The 23,233-nt window shown below is 44.5% G+C and overlaps 1 protein-coding gene across 4 annotated transcripts in view; it reads left to right on the forward strand.

Moving 5' to 3' along the window:
* The window catches only part of NCKAP5 (NCK associated protein 5), a 1,061,124-nt gene that overhangs the window by 762,318 nt on the left and 275,573 nt on the right, over positions 1–23,233 (forward strand). The gene's annotated exons all lie outside the window — the stretch shown is intronic.

Genomic DNA, 23,233 nt, shown 5'->3' on the forward strand with positions numbered 1-23,233 from the left:
TTTCACCACCCTGACTGCACAATTCAGAATGACCTGCAAACGGTTGGTCTCTGCCTTTGTGACGCCGATAAGGAGGCTGCAGCAATAATCGATTTTTGAGACAACTATAGCCCGAGCTATAGTCTCCGCATTGTTTTCTGATATGAGAGGCCGGATATAGTAAATTGATGTGGATACCAGATTGCTCACCCGAGCTTTCATATTCAAATTTCATTCTAGAATTATACCTAATGTTTTCACTTTCTTCTTTACCTTGATCTTGCAATTTGTGATGTTGAAGCTGTTAAACATCAGACCTATCTTGGCTAGCCTATATCTGTTCCCACCACCATAAATTCAGTTTTTTTCATTAAGGGCTAGACAATTCAGTACCATCCAGGTGTGCATGGTGTCATATGCTTTATTGATGTTGCTTTCATCTATACTATGCTGCCATGTTATTGCGATGACACATTTTGTGTGTAATCCACGTAATTGGCGAATTAAATGCCCTTCTGTTTTAACAGATTAAAAAAAGGCACCATAAAGATGTTATAAAGAGATGGAGAAACAATGCCCCGTGGGGCATCCCATAAGCCAGAGAAAGAGGTTTAGCCTCCGCCACCCCACTGGCGACTCTGCATTGTCTTTCACTTAGAAAGGATGCAATCCATTGTGCAGCATGATCAGAAAATAGGGCGATATCCTTTAACCTGGTGATCAGGATGGAGTGATCCACCAGGTCAAAGACTGCGGAAAGATCCAAGATCATAAGTATCAAAACCTGACCATTATCAATAGACTCCATCAACTTAGATTTCAGGGCAATGAGAGCGATCTCAGTCGCGTGATTTTGCCTAAACCCGGATTGAAACTTGTGCAGAATCTGGGAGCTGCTGAGGTGTGAGGAAATCTAATTGTAGGCCATCCTATACAGGATCTTTAGAAGAAAGAATATATTAGTGATTGGTCTATAATTTGTTGGTGTCAAAGGGCAAAGATCTGGCTTCTTTAGCAGGGGGTAGTCCATGCTTTCGTTAAGTCCTCTGGGACATAGTTTTGTGCAAATTTAGTGAGAGCAGGAATTAGCAAAGAGGAACACTCTTTGATAATCATTGAGGAGCAGGGATCGCCCTTGCATCTAGTAGCTTTTAGCTGCATGATGACCTTAGCCAGCTCTGATTCAGAGATGGGTGAGAAGTTAAACACCTGTTCAGTGCCAGATTTGGCTAATATCACAACGTGCTCTGGCTCAGGATCTTTGTTTAGAATTAGTTTTTTTGCCTCAATACCTTCTTTAATTCTCTCTAGCTTGCCCATGCTTCATCTTTTAGCAGAATCGTGGTTTTATAAATCCTTGCTGCTTTATTATGTTTCCAAACTTAACAATATCCCGTTTTTTTCTCCAAGCATAAAAGTACTTTCTTTTTTTTGTTGCTTTGAGCTCTATAAGATCTGCGTTAAACCAATTGTTGCGCTTTTGTCTCTCATGACAACGTTTTTTTCTTTAAAGGCGCCAGTGCTTCTAAGATTTCTTTGAAGGATTCATGCAACAAGCTAGTCATCTCTTGCAGAGTTTCCGATTTGAGGATCTCTGAGGTTAGGGTGGTGGCCCATGGTTTTAGTTTCTCTGATGTTAATTTCCTACAATTTCTTACTAGCATGGAGACCTTAATATCGCTTGTTTTCCTTGTGAAGCATTCATTACTCGTCTGAAAATAAATACATGAGTGGTCCGACCAGGGGCATGGCAGGATTTTAATGTCTGAAGTGTTCATATTATGAGAGGCCACCTAGTCCAAAGTGTGTCCCTTTATATGCTTGGGGGCTCTAATTGATTGTTGAAATCCTAAAGTGTCCAGTGCAACCTCTAGGGTCCTCGCCGTAATGTCCAGGTCACTACCTAGCCAGAGATTAATGTCACCTAGTAATAACATTTTTGTGTTAGGTTTAAGCCAAGGTAAAAGACAGTTACTCAATTGATCGGGGAAGTTGAGTCCTGCTGCGGGTGCTCTATATATCAAAAGGAGGTTGAGGGTCATTTCAGCACAATTACCTATTTTTACCAGTATTCCTTCGGAGCCTGGGATATCTTCAACCTTGACCTCCCAGATTTTTACGTCTGATGTGAAAATCAGTGCTACTCCATCCCCTCTACGCTTTCGTCTATCCTTCCGCAGAATGCAGTACCCTTCTGGTATGGCCAATCCTAGAAAGGGGCCAACTGCTTCATGGCTCCATGTTTCAGTGAGCGTGCATATATATATGTTGCGCTCTTCAATATGTGTAGCTACTTAGCAATGAGACCGAAGCGAAGCTCGAGTTGCCTATGAGGTCACTTGGAGTCCTAAATTGGACTACACACCATATTTGAAAGCTAGTTATGTATAATGCAATCGTGTTTATGCCCCCCATGCAATCTGTACACCCCCGTGCTGTTCCATTGGAACAGCATTGCAGGTGGTGAAAATGAGGGCAGGGGGAGCAGGGGAAAGATGAAAAATGGGGCTTACTGTGCTTCCCTCTGGTCTGACGGGGCCCCGGAGTGGAGAGAACATCCAGTATCACTCTGCCATGACATCACAGACAGCAGTATCACTCTGCCATGACGTCACAGACAGCAGTCGATTAGTAATTTCACAATTCTTTGTTGTGCCGTCATGGCAACATATTATGACAGTTTGAAAAATGATCTAATCACCTTTCGGTATCTTGTTTTGTTGCCCTTCGAAATTCGTCGGGCATCATCCTATTTGCAAGCAAATCTTCACCATGCAGTAATGAACTCCTCAGAGTGAGCTAAAGATGAATAATAATTCAACTTTTTAGTGCCTTCCCCCTGGGGGACCCAGAGTACAGGGACAAAAACATGCTTAGCCCGGGGATTGGGAGATCTCCAGGATTTTGGGGGCACATGATTTACGTCTCCTGCGCGTTACCTTCAAAAAGCAGGACGTAACTAGGACCTATACATATATACCTTGTAGTAAAATGAGATCACTCCGTTAGGGAAGACCCACAGACTTTAACAAACAACATAACAGAAGGCACCACGGAAGCATCGCAAAAAAGCAATCTTTTTCATGATTAAATTCAAGAAAAAGGGGGGTGAAATGCAGCCAATATATTTGCCCCCACATCACTTTGTGAAGGACACTCAAAATGGTTTTAAATCTAAACAAATTAATTCAAAAGGGAGAATAACCAGAGAGCGAGTTATAGACTGCGAAAAACGCAGCTACACTAAATGTAAAAAGTAAGCAGCCATAAAAGTCGCACGAGACAACCTTCTGCTGCAAGGTGCGAATGCACTGAAGACCCGGGCACCTGCATGCTGAAAAGTGTCTATACCACTGCAGTTGGGTTGCTTTTCAATGAGTCTGCCACTGCACGAACTCGTGGCCGCACCTTTTCCGTGGTAGCTGCTAGGGCTTGGAATCAGTTGCCCTGGGCTCTCTGAGCTACTATCGACTATTTGGCGTTCCGGTGGTCTTTGAAGACCTTCCACTTCCTCTTCTAGGTGTCTACTCTGCTCAATCACTTCCTCATCTCCACTGCTTAGCGCCAAGAGGCCCCTTTGCGCTGTACAAATATACATAACATAACTGTCAGCATATCTCAACATGCTTTCAACCAATACACTAACAGCGCATTCCTTTTTGTAATGTATTCCACAAATAATATTACAGCCATATGTTTGTTAATTAAATATGCATTATGCATGTGCTACGAACACAGATATCAGCCGATTGCTATGCAATGTGAGAAGAGGGCTTGGCGCAGAAACTGGGTAGAGCTGGCACCGCACCTGATGCCTCAGCCACGTGTTCTTAGCAAACCCGTAATTTCATGCCACTGGGGTCAACAGTCTAGGCAACCAACCCACCCCCCCACCCCACCACCACCCAGATGAACAAATGCAGTTCCATCAAATGGAGCGCTGTCACCCTTGGTAAATACAATTTAATATGCATAAAACAACAGGTGCGCCAGGTAATTGTTTTCTCATCGTGGTGCATCTTTCACACTCCATAACTCCCAAATTAAATACCAGAAGAATGCATAAAATGAAGTGATTCAAAGATTTGGAGGGTTTCTGATTTTATTGTCCAGACTGCAGGGAAGTTCCGGTTCTGGGTAACCGTCATTATTATTAATGCGGGCAGAGAGTGCTGTATTCATATTTCGCAGTTTCGAGACTTTAATAAAACCCACATACATGGCGGAGTGTGAGCTATGTCAAATCAAGCGCTGACCAATCATAGGACTGCACTGCTAAATAAGTAGAGCGGATTCCTGCATTCCCATCGTGCTGTACTTAGAGCCTTGCAACTGCACTACATAACACTGTGGTAATCACTCGATTCCTCAGATCTCCCTGATAAGCATTGGCTGATCTGAGCCTGCCACGTTTCATACAGCACATTGCTCCCCCAGGAACCGGATGACATGGAGGAAGCACAGGACCGCCCAGCCACTTTAGCCGGAAGCGGTAAAAGCATGCATTCATCCCAGTAACATGGTCAGGGTCCTTGCTCCATCAGCCCTTTCACTTCTCCCAAGGAATATTTAAATGTCCGAAAGGACGTTAAAGGTAATTATGCAATCCAAATGTTGGGGCCCAGGAGAGCTGATTTGTCTGCCCCCAAATCCTAGGAACTATGGCACAAGTATTATTTTTGAGCAGCGGTAGTCTTGATCTTTCCAGGGGCGGGGTGGGAGCCGGGTGGGGCGGGGGGAGTTGTCAATTAAACAAAAGCAACTTTGATGGAAATGTTATCCTAGAAGAAACTGCAAAGGTTTTGCTTTTGGGTGGCACAAAAAAATGAAGATCCACAATAATAACAATGAATATTACTCCCTCTGGCGCAACAACGTTGTCAAAATGGCCAACTCTCCCACTGAACTAGCAAGTTTGGCAAGCAAGGGGCTCGTCTCAAAACAAGAAATTTGGACCAGCTCTTTTCTCATTTATTTTTATAGTCGTAGCTCTAACAATCCCTTTTGAAACAGGACTTTTTGCAATTTTCTAAATTTAAAGGTTTGTTCATACAAAATCAGTCTTAGCATATCCAATCATGTTCCTTATCAAATATCCAATAAATAAATTCATGAAATGAAATCAGAACATGTCGTCCTAACTGTATTTTTATTTGAGAAAAATGGAGAAACCACACTTTTTTTGACAATACACGATTGTAATGTGTGTGACCCTACATTTGTTTTGTTGCTTTGTCAATCTCCCGCCCATTAACGAGCGCACTTGTCGTCTCGCAACGAGGGTAGATATGCTCAACCGATTCTGTGATTGTTACGTGTTGGCAAGAAAGCGGTCCCCGCCAGAGCCATTGTGCCTTCTGGAACACCAAACACCCGCGCGCACTTAAACCCTGCAGTGCGCTAACACTGGCTTTCTGATTAGCCCTTCATGAGAAATGAAAACATCATTTATGATTAAGGTCTCTTGAATGGGGCGCCATTTTCTATGTGTGGTTTATTGCATATGAATTTTGTATTGACGGGCGGATGCTCTGTGTGCAGTACCGAAAGAGTGTTACCCAAAAGAAAAACAACAGTGAAATCAGACATCCCTCGCCTCCCCCACACCCACTGACCTATCCGTCCGTCCACTCGCAAACACATCCATCAGTAAACAAACAACTTCGGAAAAAGGTGATTATATACAACTTGACATGGCGTTAAAAAGACCAATGCACGCTCTAGATGGCATATGTGCGTGCTACGGCCAATCGTGCAGTGGGCGGCGGATGCAGTAGGATATGGTGTCTGCTGACACTGGAGACAGCTAGTGAAGTAACCTCGGCCTTCGTATTGAATTTTACTAATGCACTCCCGCATCTCTCACATGGACTATCTTCAGATATGATCTCCAGTCTGGCAACATTCAAGGTCTCAATCTACTCTCTGTGACACTATTGACGAAATCCTCCCTTGACTCTGCTGAGGATGCGAAATACTGCCTCCCAAGATAAGATCAGCACGTATTGTCAACCAGTGTAACCGAGGAGGCCATTAGTGCTTTCGCCCATGCATGCCCCCTCCCGCTTCCTACTACCTCCCATGATCAGGAGCACTACCTTGCCCCAATGATGAGTTCTTTCTCCTAGAGCAGGTATGCCACCAGACTCTACATCGTGCAGGACGGGGCCAGTGTCCTCCCATGCTTCCTGTCCTCGCAGACACACTGGGGCCTCAGCAGGCTACACCAAGGTTCCTGCTGAAGACAAAGCTCAAATCAAGACCTCCACTCCCAGGATGGTAGAAGGAGAACCAAGAAAGAAAAACCACACAATAAATGGTAAAAAAAGAAAGGAACTACCATGGTGGAACAAAGGTGACCCTCCTGTGCATAGCACAGCTGTGAATACAGCCTGCGGGCAAAAATAGCACACAAGTCAGTAGAACACGCCCTCTGCCACCAGCCATCCCCATAGGGTTGTTACTGTAACAGAAATACTACAGGAGCTGAAAGAAAAGGGATACTAGATAACCCCTCAGCACTCCAAATCGGGTGGTGTGTACTGCTCTCTCAAAAGGAAAAGCTAAGAAGGATAAAAAGTATCCCTCTAACCTTGGAACTGTAGTTCTTCAGGAAAATAAAAGAATATTAAAAGGAAAGCCCAAAGGGCTCCAAGCAACACTGCACATAGGGTAGCTGTGGGCTGCAAAAGTGAAACACAGGTTCTTTTAAAAAGGTATGGGGGAAAGCATGACTCCATAAAATAAAGTAAAACACAATAACAGGGTTCTCATCCAATGGCGTAACACAACATTTGGGGGCCCCCTGTGAGCCATGCTAAGGGGGCCCACCCGCCCCAACTCTGCAACAAATTAGGGGTCGTGCCACACCCTGGGCTGGCCTAGATTACCACGCTTGCGCATATATGCCCAAACGTGCTCCTGCAGGGGTACGCCGCACACTGCCCTAGGAGAAAGATATGAATATATAAATAAGGCCAGAGCATTTGTAATTGTTTTGTAGGGTAACCCCAATCCAAAAATCCAATACATGCAAGTCACCAACGGTGCACAGAAACATTAATGCTTTAATTAATATAATGCTTTGCTATTAAAAATGCCATGCCACAATGAAACCATGTCCAACTGGCTGCACAATGTAGACCAGTCTAGACACGTAATAACATATTACAGTAAAGCATGGCAGGCCACATTTAGACATACTTAGACTGGTTGCATCAAAATGCCAGTCGCAGCAATAACATTTATCATGGTTATTTTTATCACAGATGCCCAGAAAAATATAAAATGCTGCAGTAAGAAATGGCTAAACCAAGAAATGACTAGACTGGCTGTACCAAAATGCCTCTCTAGTCACTAATATTACATATCATGCCTGCTTAGCCTGGACATGGATGCCCATTACGATTTATCGCACAATCCCTATCCAACCCCCCACACATCCCCTCTCCCTCCCACCCCGTGCCCCAGCACCCAAAATCAGCTTCTCTGCCCAGAATTACCTCCACGTCCCTTTTTCTTGTCCCAGTGCTTGCGTATGAGGCTCCTTGCCACATAGGTAAGTACTGGGATGAGTAAGACTGGGACTAGGAGTAATGGATATTACAGGTACCTAAACCAGGAATTACCTCCATGTCCATCTACCTCATCCCAGTACTTCTGTATGATTCAAAGTGCCTTATACACAAGTACTGCGACGAGGAAGAATAGGCACATGAGTAATGAAGATTACAAATAAATAACCAAGGGATTAAACACAAGTAGTGGCACCACACCATTGAGCTGACTGGGCTTCCCCCGCCCCCTTGAAATTTAGGGCTATGTTGACTCGACCTGGCTGACCTACAGAGCCGTTGCCAGCCAGAACAATACACAGATGTTAAACTGCACCTGGGTTTCACTGTTAACAAAGGCCCAGCAATTACTAACGTAAAGAATTTCACTGGTATTTCCTGCATTCAAATGCATGGTTCTTTAGGCAATGGAAACCTTGATGTGGGTTTAGAACTTGCATGCCAGGGAAGTGATTGGAAGGGTAGAGAGGGGACAGGCGACCGCTTATTCTCACAGCAGTCCACAAGTGGGTGCTTTCAGACTTAAAAGAGAGAGTTAATTGCTTGTAACATTGAGGCTGCACTAGAATAGTCTCATTAGAATGCATAAAGTTAGATGCCCCACACAAATAAGTTTGCCCCTTCCCCACCGCCCGTGAAGTTAGCACTTCTCCCAACATTTGAAGGGTTAGCTCCCCCCCCCGAATTATAGGTTTCGTTGCGCCCCTGAACATAAGCACACACACCATTCACCATAAGTGTGTACCATTTCACCATACAGACACACCCAGGCAGTCACCCATAAATTCAATTGTGCACCCTTTCACCATACACTCGACACGCACACCCAGGCACCCATACATTTAATTGTGCACCCTTTCACCTTACTTTCACACAGGCAGCCACCCATAAATGTAAGTGTGCACCCTTTCACCATACCGGCACACTCACCCAGGCAGCCATCCATACATTTAAGTGTGCACCCTTTCACCCTACTTTCACACAGGCAGCCACATATACATTTAAGTGTGCACTCTTTCACCATACACTCACACAGGCAGCCATCCTTACATTCAATTGTGCACCCTTTCACCACACACTCGACACGCACACCCAGCCACCCATACATTTAAATGTGCACCCTTTCACCATACACTTGACGCGCACACACAGTCACCCATACATGTAATTGTGCACCCTTTCACCATACACTCACACAGGTGGCCAGCCACCTATACATTTAGGTGTGCACCCTTTCACCATACACTCACACACACACCTATTACTTCAAAACGAAGTGGTTTGTTTTTGAAGTCACTCCGACATAAAGAAATTATTTCCATTAAGGACGAACCATAATGGAAATAATGTCATTATGAAGGAAGAGTGACTTCAAAAAGAAACGATTTCTATTTGAAGTCATAGAGCTCCCCCGTCCCATGACATGGAGGCCTCCATTTAGAGGCTGTAACAGAAATAACTTATTTCTGAAGCTAGAGTGACTAAAACAAGAAAATAATATATTTTTTAGTCCCCTCCCAGGACATGTAGTGGCGGGGCCCACCCACCGTGGGAAATGCCGGGGCCCCCATTATGTCAAAGCAAAAAGAATGAATGAGGGCAATAGGCTACCCTTATTCAGGAGATCAAGAAAAAGATCCAGAAGTCCAGCAAACAGTGCTGGGGGTCTCACTTGGAGAGGGGAATAAGCATAAGACTGATAAATCTCCCTAACACATATATACCTGCATGTTAATATGTAGAACACAGTCAAACAAGTGCCCATTGATTACTGACACATGTGGCTCATGGTGGGGATGAAGCAATGCAGTTATGGCACCTTGTTATTACTGACTGTGTTTCCTCCTATAATTGGAGATATTATAAGCTAAAGACGATTGCCTGCATATACATTAAAGACAGTATAGGCATGCTGGTGGGTGTGATAAAAGTCCCCATTGACACCTCAAAGAACACTAAGGGTCTTGTAATTGCTCGTGTCAGTGCCTCAGGCTGGTGGTTGGAACCTCTGTTTGGGACTGTGTAAACAGTGGTGGAATGCCTGCCTGTGGAAATTACTACATATTTGGGCATGAATTAGGGGTGGCCTAAAGTGCACCAACTCGTTCCTGTGGGGTATCTACCACCAGGAATTGCTAGGGGGCGTAGACTGGTCTGCAGTGAAGAGTGTTTGCATATTGTCACAACTGACACTTTGCCTAGCAATTAAGGAACTGGGGATGTGGCAACAACTCTGTTAATGATTCCAGCCTTCTGCCTACACGTTATTCGGTGACCATGAGACACATAGATGTACTACTTTAAATAGGTACCTGCTCATGTTTCCTTGCATGCCAATGGTTGCTGGCTTGCTGCATCATCTAGTAGAGCCGATACTACTGAATTCATCAGCACCATTCCATCAGAATACCTCTATTCTTGATCATCCTGTCTATTACCTGGTTTTCCCACGTGACTAAATGCCAGGGGTGAGGGTATAATATCCTGAGCTTTTTTGATTGTTAGTAATAAAATGATGCGTTTAGCTCTGTCTCTGAAAATATTGTGTGCTAATCATACCAAAACACTATTTACATGACTAGGATGGTCAACAACATAATTGTTTTAGGTACACATCAATTTATTCAATGTCAATTTTAATTTTCATTAGTACCTGGAGGGGGTCAACCAGAATGTAACAACCATTCTGATTGGCCCTCCCCTGGGCTTTATCCGTCCGGGAATCCCTCAGCCGGGATTGCACTCCTTTGTTCAGCCAATGAGGAGGCTCGAAGCGGGGCCATACCCGCTCCGAACCTCCACACAGCTGGAGGCTGCCATCGTCCCCCGCCGGGGATTCAGATACGTTTTTTTCCCTCTCCCCTCTCCTGCATACAATCCCCTCCCCACCCCCCCAACCCCACTTACCTTTGTATTTCTCCTTTTCGGGAGCAAACGCACTGGGAACACTTCTGTCCCCAACGCGCCTGCTCCCAATTGCCACCATGGACAGGGAAAACAGACTCTGTTTTCCCTTCCCGGAGGCAATTTCCTTTGACATTTTTCGTTTCGGAACAGAAAAAATGCTATAAGTGCGGTCTGGCGGGCCAGTGTTCTAATAGCTATAAACCCCAGGCTGTGGGGGCATTACCTGACTCGGTAATGCCCCCGCGGCTCTGGGTTTATTTCTTAATTCAAGAACCCATGCATGGTTATATCACAACCATATATGTACAAAACATCTTTCGTTATAAATACACCAATTCAATACTGACATTACATCAATTTCCTCAATTCAAATTCCCCCCATTCACTATGACATTTGTAAACAAAAATCCTACATCTCGTGCAAAATAGTGCTAAAAAACACACACCTATTCATCCACGTGTCATGAAATAAAACTAATAGCAGTGCGACTCACATCCAAATATCAAAACAAATACAAAAATCATGGATTCTCTTTTTGTGCAAAACGAATCAACACTCTATGACTGTTCATATTTGTCTGACTGTCCTCCAGTCGCCTTCTTTTTGCTCGATTTGTCGCATTGCGTTGCAACACAGAGAACCTGGTGTCAAGCACCCTGAAACGCCAAAAGAACCATGCAGTATTAAAAACAAACTTAAAAGAAATGCATCTAGAAAGGCAAGAAACAACTTAATTTAACATTAGAAGAAAATCTTTAAAACGAACATGTAGCGATGGATACTGTGGTCCCTTAAAGTGCTTCTTCGTTCTTTTAGTGCCACGTATTGATCTGAAATATCTATCCTGCGTTGTCTCGCTTTCCCCCCTACAGGCAAAAGGTTAGAGTCAGATAATAGTATTAATTTTCCAGACATCTGCACATGTTTTAATAGCCTTCAGAAGGCTTGAAATGGCTTCTGTATTTTCGCCCATCACAGATGCCCAGAAAAATATAAAATGCTGCAGTAAGAAATGGCTAAACCAAGAAATGACTAGACTGGCTGTACCAAAATGCCTCTCTAGTCACTAATATTACATATCATGCCTGCTTAGCCTGGACATGGATGCCCATTACGATTTATCGCACAATCCCTATCCAACCCCCCACACATCCCCTCTCCCTCCCACCCCGTGCCCCAGCACCCAAAATCAGCTTCTCTGCCCAGAATTACCTCCACGTCCCTTTTTCTTGTCCCAGTGCTTGCGTATGAGGCTCCTTGCCACATAGGTAAGTACTGGGATGAGTAAGACTGGGACTAGGAGTAATGGATATTACAGGTACCTAAACCAGGAATTACCTCCATGTCCATCTACCTCATCCCAGTACTTCTGTATGATTCAAAGTGCCTTATACACAAGTACTGCGACGAGGAAGAATAGGCACATGAGTAATGAAGATTACAAATAAATAACCAAGGGATTAAACACAAGTAGTGGCACCACACCATTGAGCTGACTGGGCTTCCCCCGCCCCCTTGAAATTTAGGGCTATGTTGACTCGACCTGGCTGACCTACAGAGCCGTTGCCAGCCAGAACAATACACAGATGTTAAACTGCACCTGGGTTTCACTGTTAACAAAGGCCCAGCAATTACTAACGTAAAGAATTTCACTGGTATTTCCTGCATTCAAATGCATGGTTCTTTAGGCAATGGAAACCTTGATGTGGGTTTAGAACTTGCATGCCAGGGAAGTGATTGGAAGGGTAGAGAGGGGACAGGCGACCGCTTATTCTCACAGCAGTCCACAAGTGGGTGCTTTCAGACTTAAAAGAGAGAGTTAATTGCTTGTAACATTGAGGCTGCACTAGAATAGTCTCATTAGAATGCATAAAGTTAGATGCCCCACACAAATAAGTTTGCCCCTTCCCCACCGCCCGTGAAGTTAGCACTTCTCCCAACATTTGAAGGGTTAGCTCCCCCCCCCGAATTATAGGTTTCGTTGCGCCCCTGAACATAAGCACACACACCATTCACCATAAGTGTGTACCATTTCACCATACAGACACACCCAGGCAGTCACCCATAAATTCAATTGTGCACCCTTTCACCATACACTCGACACGCACACCCAGGCACCCATACATTTAATTGTGCACCCTTTCACCTTACTTTCACACAGGCAGCCACCCATAAATGTAAGTGTGCACCCTTTCACCATACCGGCACACTCACCCAGGCAGCCATCCATACATTTAAGTGTGCACCCTTTCACCCTACTTTCACACAGGCAGCCACATATACATTTAAGTGTGCACTCTTTCACCATACACTCACACAGGCAGCCATCCTTACATTCAATTGTGCACCCTTTCACCACACACTCGACACGCACACCCAGCCACCCATACATTTAAATGTGCACCCTTTCACCATACACTTGACGCGCACACACAGTCACCCATACATGTAATTGTGCACCCTTTCACCATACACTCACACAGGTGGCCAGCCACCTATACATTTAGGTGTGCACCCTTTCACCATACACTCACACACACACCTATTACTTCAAAACGAAGTGGTTTGTTTTTGAAGTCACTCCGACATAAAGAAATTATTTCCATTAAGGACGAACCATAATGGAAATAATGTCATTATGAAGGAAGAGTGACTTCAAAAAGAAACGATTTCTATTTGAAGTCATAGAGCTCCCCCGTCCCATGACATGGAGGCCTCCATTTAGAGGCTGTAACAGAAATAACTTATTTCTGAAGCTAGAGTGACTAAAACAAGAAAATAATATATTTTTTAGTCCCCTCCCAGGACATGTAGTGGCGGGGCCCACCCACCGTGGGAAATGCCGGGGCCCCCATTATGTCAAAGCAAAAAGAATGAATGAGGGCAATAGGCTACCCTTATTCAGGAGATCAAGAAAAAGATCCAGAAGTCCAGCAAACAGTGCTGGGGGTCTCACTTGGAGAGGGGAATAAGCATAAGACTGATAAATCTCCCTAACACATATATACCTGCATGTTAATATGTAGAACACAGTCAAACAAGTGCCCATTGATTACTGACACATGTGGCTCATGGTGGGGATGAAGCAATGCAGTTATGGCACCTTGTTATTACTGACTGTGTTTCCTCCTATAATTGGAGATATTATAAGCTAAAGACGATTGCCTGCATATACATTAAAGACAGTATAGGCATGCTGGTGGGTGTGATAAAAGTCCCCATTGACACCTCAAAGAACACTAAGGGTCTTGTAATTGCTCGTGTCAGTGCCTCAGGCTGGTGGTTGGAACCTCTGTTTGGGACTGTGTAAACAGTGGTGGAATGCCTGCCTGTGGAAATTACTACATATTTGGGCATGAATTAGGGGTGGCCTAAAGTGCACCAACTCGTTCCTGTGGGGTATCTACCACCAGGAATTGCTAGGGGGCGTAGACTGGTCTGCAGTGAAGAGTGTTTGCATATTGTCACAACTGACACTTTGCCTAGCAATTAAGGAACTGGGGATGTGGCAACAACTCTGTTAATGATTCCAGCCTTCTGCCTACACGTTATTCGGTGACCATGAGACACATAGATGTACTACTTTAAATAGGTACCTGCTCATGTTTCCTTGCATGCCAATGGTTGCTGGCTTGCTGCATCATCTAGTAGAGCCGATACTACTGAATTCATCAGCACCATTCCATCAGAATACCTCTATTCTTGATCATCCTGTCTATTACCTGGTTTTCCCACGTGACTAAATGCCAGGGGTGAGGGTATAATATCCTGAGCTTTTTTGATTGTTAGTAATAAAATGATGCGTTTAGCTCTGTCTCTGAAAATATTGTGTGCTAATCATACCAAAACACTATTTACATGACTAGGATGGTCAACAACATAATTGTTTTAGGTACACATCAATTTATTCAATGTCAATTTTAATTTTCATTAGTACCTGGAGGGGGTCAACCAGAATGTAACAACCATTCTGATTGGCCCTCCCCTGGGCTTTATCCGTCCGGGAATCCCTCAGCCGGGATTGCACTCCTTTGTTCAGCCAATGAGGAGGCTCGAAGCGGGGCCATACCCGCTCCGAACCTCCACACAGCTGGAGGCTGCCATCGTCCCCCGCCGGGGATTCAGATACGTTTTTTTCCCTCTCCCCTCTCCTGCATACAATCCCCTCCCCACCCCCCCAACCCCACTTACCTTTGTATTTCTCCTTTTCGGGAGCAAACGCACTGGGAACACTTCTGTCCCCAACGCGCCTGCTCCCAATTGCCACCATGGACAGGGAAAACAGACTCTGTTTTCCCTTCCCGGAGGCAATTTCCTTTGACATTTTTCGTTTCGGAACAGAAAAAATGCTATAAGTGCGGTCTGGCGGGCCAGTGTTCTAATAGCTATAAACCCCAGGCTGTGGGGGCATTACCTGACTCGGTAATGCCCCCGCGGCTCTGGGTTTATTTCTTAATTCAAGAACCCATGCATGGTTATATCACAACCATATATGTACAAAACATCTTTCGTTATAAATACACCAATTCAATACTGACATTACATCAATTTCCTCAATTCAAATTCCCCCCATTCACTATGACATTTGTAAACAAAAATCCTACATCTCGTGCAAAATAGTGCTAAAAAACACACACCTATTCATCCACGTGTCATGAAATAAAACTAATAGCAGTGCGACTCACATCCAAATATCAAAACAAATACAAAAATCATGGATTCTCTTTTTGTGCAAAACGAATCAACACTCTATGACTGTTCATATATGTCTGACTGTCCTCCAGTCGCCTTCTTTTTGCTCGATTTGTCGCATTGCGTTGCAACACAGAGAACCTGGTGTCAAGCACCCTGAAACGCCAAAAGAACCATGCAGTATTAAAAACAAACTTAAAAGAAATGCATCTAGAAAGGCAAGAAACAACTTAATTTAACATTAGAAGAAAATCTTTAAAACGAACATGTAGCGATGGATACTGTGGTCCCTTAAAGTGCTTCTTCGTTCTTTTAGTGCCACGTATTGATCTGAAATATCTATCCTGCGTTGTCTCGCTTTCCCCCCTACAGGCAAAAGGTTAGAGTCAGATAATAGTATTAATTTTCCAGACATCTGCACATGTTTTAATAGCCTTCAGAAGGCTTGAAATGGCTTCTGTATTTTCGCCCACCACAGGGCGAAAATGCCATTAAGACCTGGATGATCGCAATACATAACGATCATAGCACAATAGCTCAACTCCGAAAATGTACAAAAGGCGCCTTCCTTTTATTTGAAATGGAAATCTCTCCTGGCATTGAAGCTCTCGAATGTAAATACCAAACGTTTGCGAATGTTTGTTCCTAGACACAGATCGAAAAAGAGCATTTTTTGCTTCAACGTTATTACATAAATGCCTCCTTGAGGTTCTACTTCTTCCATCCCTCGCTTTTAAGACAACATTACTTTGCATGCTGGGACTTAAAGTTCTGAATCGTCATTATAAGTTGTGGCCCTGCTTGCCCATCCATCTAGAAGCCAGAACTGGCTGAACATGACCCCTAATTGCATTATTTTATTTTTGCAAGATATTCATTTCCTTTACTTGCACCAAACCTGGGAAGTAGATTTGTTTATGTGTCTCAGATTTTATAAGTGAGAGCATTCTTTTTTTTGTTTTTATGTTAAGGATGCAGTGTGATTTCTATGACCGCCTTTGTTCTTGTCATTTCTTGCAGTTTGAGGGCATTTGTTTGATAAAGGTCCATCTGCAGTTTTTTCTTTGTGATGGCACATTTCTTTTGCTTTTTTCCATTGTAAAGTGATAAAGCTGCGTTTGAAAGCTGGAGTGTGTGTTATAAAATGATCATGGCAGCAGTGAGAAAGAATCTAATAAGGGAATTGATTGGTACTTTCCAATTCTGTACGAGCCAGCATCGATCAGTGTGAATGTCAATATCGCCATCTTATTGAGCCCTGCTTAATTCCTTGGGATTATTTTCAGTTCTACCTGCTGAGCCCAGGAGTTAATGTGTAAAGCTGCAAAAATCATTGGAACAGGCCTAAAAGAAGTGTCACTGAGTTTATGAGGGTAGCCATATTCTTCATATCCAGTCCTTATGAATTGCAACTACAACAGATTTTCAGTATCACCACTGATTACATGAATAATTCCCATTTGCATACTTTACACTGATTTACTTGTTGAGTGGATGGCTCGTAAACGTGCAGTGGATTTGACTCTTTGGAACCAGATTTGAAGATCCCTGTTGTAGATATTAAAATTACGAGATAAGTAGCCATAGCTTGCATGAATCAACATATTGTAGCATTTTGTCTTTGTCTGTTTAATATATGATTAGTCCACTTACATCACGTGAATGTTTTGATATCACTGAACTGGTTCCTATCCCTCTGGAGTGTCTTCATAGCTGTCACCTAAAACTATCATTCTCCAGTCAAAAGTTTCTATTTTTTTCACACTATGCAAATGGCATCAATGTGCGGTATACGTCAACATAACATCATTCAGGAACCTTAAGTGAAAAGTGAATTCTACTAACTCAGAAAAGTTATTTCCTTTGAAATACATATCAATGGAATTCAACTCAATGGAACACAAATTCAGGGACATCACACCAAAAATGCACTCATTGAGGCATCTAGTAAACTCAACAAATCCCAAAAAGTAAATGTAGTTACAAAAATTGAAAACATTAATTCTAAAATTAAAGTAGTAACAAAAGAAATAGAAAGAGGAAACAAGCATGAAAAGGAGCACAGGTAGAAATAAAGCAAAAAATACTAAAATGTAAGGAAAAGTGGCAAAGGTAGTCGGTAGAGGGCAAAAAGGAAGATATTGAGTGTCCCCAGTTTAGCCTGAGTCAGTTAGGGCAGGACACATTGTGATTAGGTGCCTGAACCCCAACTTTATGAAGGAAGCACAAGCCATTAACGAGGGCTAATGGCACCTGATCATTGTAAATCCTGCCAGCCAGGGAGCCAATGCTATTAGTATCCATTTTTGGGATAGGAGGATATAGGCCACCCTTTTTTTAAAAAAAAAAAAAAGAAAGGTCAGACTGGGCGAGTGGGGTGCAGTGCTGCATTGTCATGAAGATGTGCCACTACTCACTGAGCTAGGCAGGGGGCTCTCAGATATATTTTGGTTAATGAATGTGGTCTTCATTAAGCGGGCACCCTTGATCTAATGGCCACTAGTATACAGTTCCAGCCCACAAATCTGTGCAAGAAACAGGTGGTTTGATCAAAACTCACATGCATTTCAATAAATCAATTAAAGGTGTGCTACACGTTTTGTGTAGGGAAAGTTACTACAATACTACAGAATCATAGGCAGCTTGCGTTTACTTCTAAATAGCAAAAGGAATTCAAGACGTAATTCTGCCACTCGTCTGCAGTCTCCAAATTACATAGAAAGTTACATTTACAAAATAATCAAATAACTTTGCTTTCCTCAATAGCACCAGTAACTTATGGAATCAGAGAACTGTTGCACAGAAAAATGACATTTATATACATATATTAATACCACTTTACGTCCATTAGTCTCCCCTAGTGTAAGTGTAGGGTTGTGGATTTCTAGCTTATTGTCGATCTCTGCTTCCAAAAGATCAGGACTTGCCCGACTCCCTTGGAAGCAGACCCATAACCCCGGTTCTGAGTGCCAGCCAGTCCCAATTGGGACCTTTTGGACCCTGTCCTGGCGCGAGTGGCACCAGGCTCATAAAGATGCCCAGTCCCTGCGCTGGAAGCGCCGGGCTCATAATGCTTGGGTGGACTTACCTGCAGCAGACCATGCTGCTTACTTACCTGCCAGTTGAACCCCTGATCCTCTTCTGTTTGGGACTACTTTTCCTGTTGGGTGGGGCAGGAGCCACTCCCTAGGTTCAGAACACTGGAACTCTTCTGGAAAGCAGGAACTCTTTTCTTACCTAGGCGTGGCTGTGGAAGGAGACATCTAAGCACTACAGGAGGCTATTTAAACCACACCCGATGGATGAATCTTGCTTTGCGTTATTCTGCATTCCCTGCAGCAGAACGCTCATCGTGTCTTCTGCTTCTGATCCTGGGCCTAAGGGAACAAAGGCTTACCATCCTGGAATCCGGTCTTCAGCAGCACCTGTAAAGACAAAGAAAGAACAGGTTAGCACTACGGTCTTCAGTGGCAGCGCATCTCTTACCTGGTCCATCGGCTGTCACCAACGCCTCGCGCTGCATTCCGGCATCTGAAAGACAAAGGCTTACCTACTCTTCGCATGCTCCGGAGGTCTTCGCACTGCATTCCGGCATCTGAAAGACAAAATCTTACCAGCTCTTTGCACGCTCCGGAGGCCTTCGGCGCTGCATCCCGCATCTGAAAGACAAAAGAAGGTGCGTTTAAAGACATTGGGCAACTTTATTACTCACGTGCCATTACTCCTTCCCACGCCGAATCCAGTGGGTATTCCAGCACCCTTCAGCTTCTCTAAAGCTCCGAACTTGTACCTGCAAGATAAAAGGGACAGTTAGTGCACATCGTGAAGCAGGCTACAAGCGCTTACTTACGTGCTTCCAGGCGCTTCTATTCCTCACGCGGGTTCGATCCTCAACTCTCATCAGCCCGCCATCCGCCATCACCGGAACCCTGCAAAACAAGAGATATCATTACAAAAGACTTTTAAGACATTTGAAGTGCCCAGAACTTACCGTTCGTGCAGTTAACGACGGACAGCAGTCCTCAGAGGTCAAGAGGCCTGCACCCTTATCCAGTGAAGAAACTGGTTACGGCACCCTGCCCCGAGGCAGATGGAGAGCTCGGCGTTCACTTACCTAAGGTGAGGGTGTTAACCTTTGGGGTTCTACAGGAGAAGAGAAAGGGAAGAGGAGAGAGGCACCCAATAACCCCAGTTCATTAATCCCATATTTTCTATCTGCAGACATCTTACTCTTCGAGTCAGACATACAGTGCACAGAGGTCCAGCCCAAAGAGCCAACCGTGTGTTACACATCACCTTTGAAGATACGGCATTCACCCAGTCAAGACCGGCGCCTCTGCGGGAATCAGGTGAGCGTTACAGAACGCAAAGCCAATCGCAAAACTCCCACCCAGGCGCTATGGAAACCTCGGATACCGACCAGCTAGCCCAGTTACTTGGGGAACTAAGAGCAGAAGTGCACGCAGCCTGCCAGGAAACGAATGCTCTAAGAAGGGAACTGATTATTTCCAAGGAGCGAACAGACGATCTCGCTAGACAATTGCTACAGTCACAAGCCGGACAAACTCCGTTACCCGCATCAGGGGCAAATCTTCCTTCTACATCCTCTACGAACCCAGTGCAGATCAACCTACCTGGGAATGTACCTCTGGCTCCCCCGAACGATTTTCTGGTGACCCAAAGAGGTTTGCAGTATTTATTAATCAGTGCCGGTTGCACTTCTTATGCCGGCCAGCAGCCTTTCCAACTGATCAAGCTAAGGTAGCTTTCGTGCTTTCGTACCTTAGAGGCAATGCGGCAGACTGGTCGATCCCTCTAGTTAATCAAGATGATCCGGTTCTCCATGATTTTCAAGCTTTTCAGCTCAGTATGGAAAAACTGTTTGCAAGACATTCACAGGGGCAGGCCTTGGACAATGAGCTCCTTTCATTGCGACAGGGTAATCAAGACCTTTTGGCTTATATTGCGTCTTTCAACAGACTGATAGTGGAAACTCGATGGCCTGAGGACAAAAGGATTACGCTGTTTTATAGAGGTCTACGTGGAGAGCTCAAAGATGTGTTAGCCCAAGTAGTGAATCCCCCGCAAGACTGTTCGGACTATATTGACTTAGTCGTTGAAATTGACCACAGACTGCAGAACAGGAAGGCCGATCGTTCCAAGTTTGATGCTCGAGTATTTTCCAAACCACCAAATCCTACCAAAGGAGTAGACTCCGGGGAACCCATGCAAATAGGGGGCCTGAAAGGACCACTAACACAAAAGGAGCGGGAAAGGAGAAAACAGCTGCAATTATGCCTCTATTGCGGAAACTCGGGGCACTTTCTTCGAGACTGTCCGGTGAAACCAGCCAAGAAGGCAGTAGGAGCTGCAGTTACCAGGGTCACAAACTCTGAGCAGGGAAACGACCTCGCCCGACAAGAATAGAGGTCCTCTTGCCGAGCGTTAAAACCAGTTCTGTGACCTCGCATTTCGTGATACCTATGCTCCTCATTAGCCCTGAACATCCGGATCGATTACATGCGATTGAAGCTTACGTCGACAGCGGTGCCATCGGCAATTATGTGGATCATGAAATGGTTTTGAGGATGAATCTGACTCTTTGTCCAAAGGCTGTAAAGGACGTCATTACTACGGTGGATGGTACGGAGATAGCCTCCGGACCAGTAACGCATACCACCCAAGAAGTGACGCTAGTAAGTCAAGATGGACACCATGAGAAGATCGTGTTCGATGTGATCAAGGCCCCTCAGTTCCAGATTATTCTAGGAATTCCTTGGTTAGAGAAGCACAATCCTCAGATCGATTGGCGAGCAAGAACGGTTCAGTTTCCAGAATGTGTCTCTACTTGTCACCCTCGACCTGGTGTTGCACTGGCAGCAATTTCCTCGGAGGCTCCCCAGTTACCTCCTGAATACCTAGAATTCCAAGATGTTTTCCGGAAGGATCAGGCTAACTCTCTACCTCCTCATAGGTCTTATGACTGCCAGATAGACCTGATACCTGGATCTACTCCTCCTTGTAGTAGAATTTATGCCCTCACCGAGCCTGAGAATCTTCACCTCTGACAATACCTGGATCAATACCTAGCGAATGGGTTTATTCGTCCTTCCAAGTCCCCTGCTTCCTCAGCTTTGTTCTTCGTTCCAAAAAAAGAAGGGGACCTTAGAACTTGTATAGATTATCGCGCCCTGAACCAGATCACCGTTAAGAATAGATATCCGTTACCTTTGATCCCTGAACTCCTGGACCAAGTCAGAAAAGCATGCATATATACAAAGCTGGATCTTAGAGGAGCCTACCACTTGGTACGAGTAAAAGAGGGCGATGAATGGAAGACGGCCTTCCGCACCAAGTATGGGCTATTTGAATATCAGGTCATGCCCTTCGGACTTTGCAATGCCCCGGCCGCCTTTCAATATTTTATGAACGATGTCCTCAGAGAGCTCATAGATGTGTGTGTTGTTGTTTACATTGACGACATCCTCGTTTATTCTTCATCGGAAACTGATCATCGGAAACACGTGAAAATGGTCCTCGAGAGATTGCGTCAGCACAAACCTTTCGCTAAGTTGGAAAAATGTGTTTTCAACGTGACTGAAGTTGAATTCTTGGGATTCATATTATCACCTAGCGGAGTGCGTATGGATTCAAAGAAGGTCGATGCAATTCTCAAATGGCCATCGCCATCCTCCGTAAAAGGTGTTCAAAGCATGTTAGGCTTCGCTAACTTTTACCGCAGGTTTATCCCCGAATTCTCTCGAATAGTCCAGCCCATCACCGCCTTGTTAAAGAAAAACAAACGTTTTGAATGGTCTACCGAGGCGGAACAAGCTTTCCAGAATTTGAAGACTAGATTTATCTCTGCACCGATCTTAAAACATCCTCGCCCAGAACTCCCCTACATCGTTGAAACTGATGCTTCGAGCCTTGCCCTGGGGGCAGTTCTATCATAAAAGGATCCAGTAACCAATCAGTTGCATCCCGTGGCATTTTGGTCCCGCAAATTCTCGCCTCCTGAAATCAATTACACTATTACTGATAAGGAACTTCTAGCTATCAAGTTCGCCTTTAAGGCTTGGCGGCATTATCTTCTGGGGGCCCGACACACCGTTACTGTGATTACAGATCACCGAAACCTGCAATATTTGAAAACCGCAAAAGCTCAATCCTCTAGGCAACTCCGTTGGGCACTATTCTTTGCCGAGTTTGACTTCATAATTACCTATCGACCTGGTACAAAAAATGGTAAAGCTGATGCCCTTTCTCGGATGGGAGTGGAAGAACATTTGATCAATCCTAAACCTGTACCTATCATTCCCGAACAAAGAATTCTAGGTGTAATCGCCACACAATCCATAGAGGAAGTTAAGGATAAAGCCAGGCTACTGGTAACTCCAGCAGACATACAGAATTGGCATCTGCAGGGAAAGGACTTTACGGTGAAGGACAACCTATTATATTTCCAAGAACGGTTATACCTGCCCAGCACAGATTTACAGAAAAAGGTAATCTCTTGTTATCACGATTCTTTAATGGAAGGACATCCCGGTATGACCAAGACCTCGGAAAAGATCAAGCGCTACTTCTGGTGGCCGTCTTGGAAAAAAGATATCAGAGACTTTATAATGTCCTGTGGAGTATGCGCCCAAAACAAGAGTCAAAAGGAAAAACCAGCCGGCCTCATACGCCCTATTGACATCCCGCCTCGCCCTTGGCATACGCTTTCTATGGACTTCATCACCGATCTACCTCCATGCTCCGGATACAATACGATCCTAGTAATCGTGGACCTATTCTCCAAGATGGCGCATTTCATTCCACTCAAAGGCTTACCAACAGCAGCAACTCTGGCCCGAGAATTTCTCGAAAACATCGTCCGACTGCACGGTTTTCCTTCAGTTCTAATTTCGGATCGAGGTAGTCAATTTATTTCTCATTTTTGGCGAAGTTGCTGTCGGTCGGCTCAAATTGATGTGAGACTTTCGACCAGCCACCACCCTCAAACCGACGGACAAACCGAGAGGACCAATCAAACTCTGGAACAGTATTTGCGCTGCATGCTACAACACACTGAAAA

Source organism: Ambystoma mexicanum, chromosome 9 (genome assembly GCF_040938575.1).
Source record: "Ambystoma mexicanum isolate Mex_15411 chromosome 9, UKY_AmexF1_1, whole genome shotgun sequence".
Taxonomy (NCBI): Eukaryota; Metazoa; Chordata; class Amphibia; order Caudata; family Ambystomatidae; genus Ambystoma; species Ambystoma mexicanum.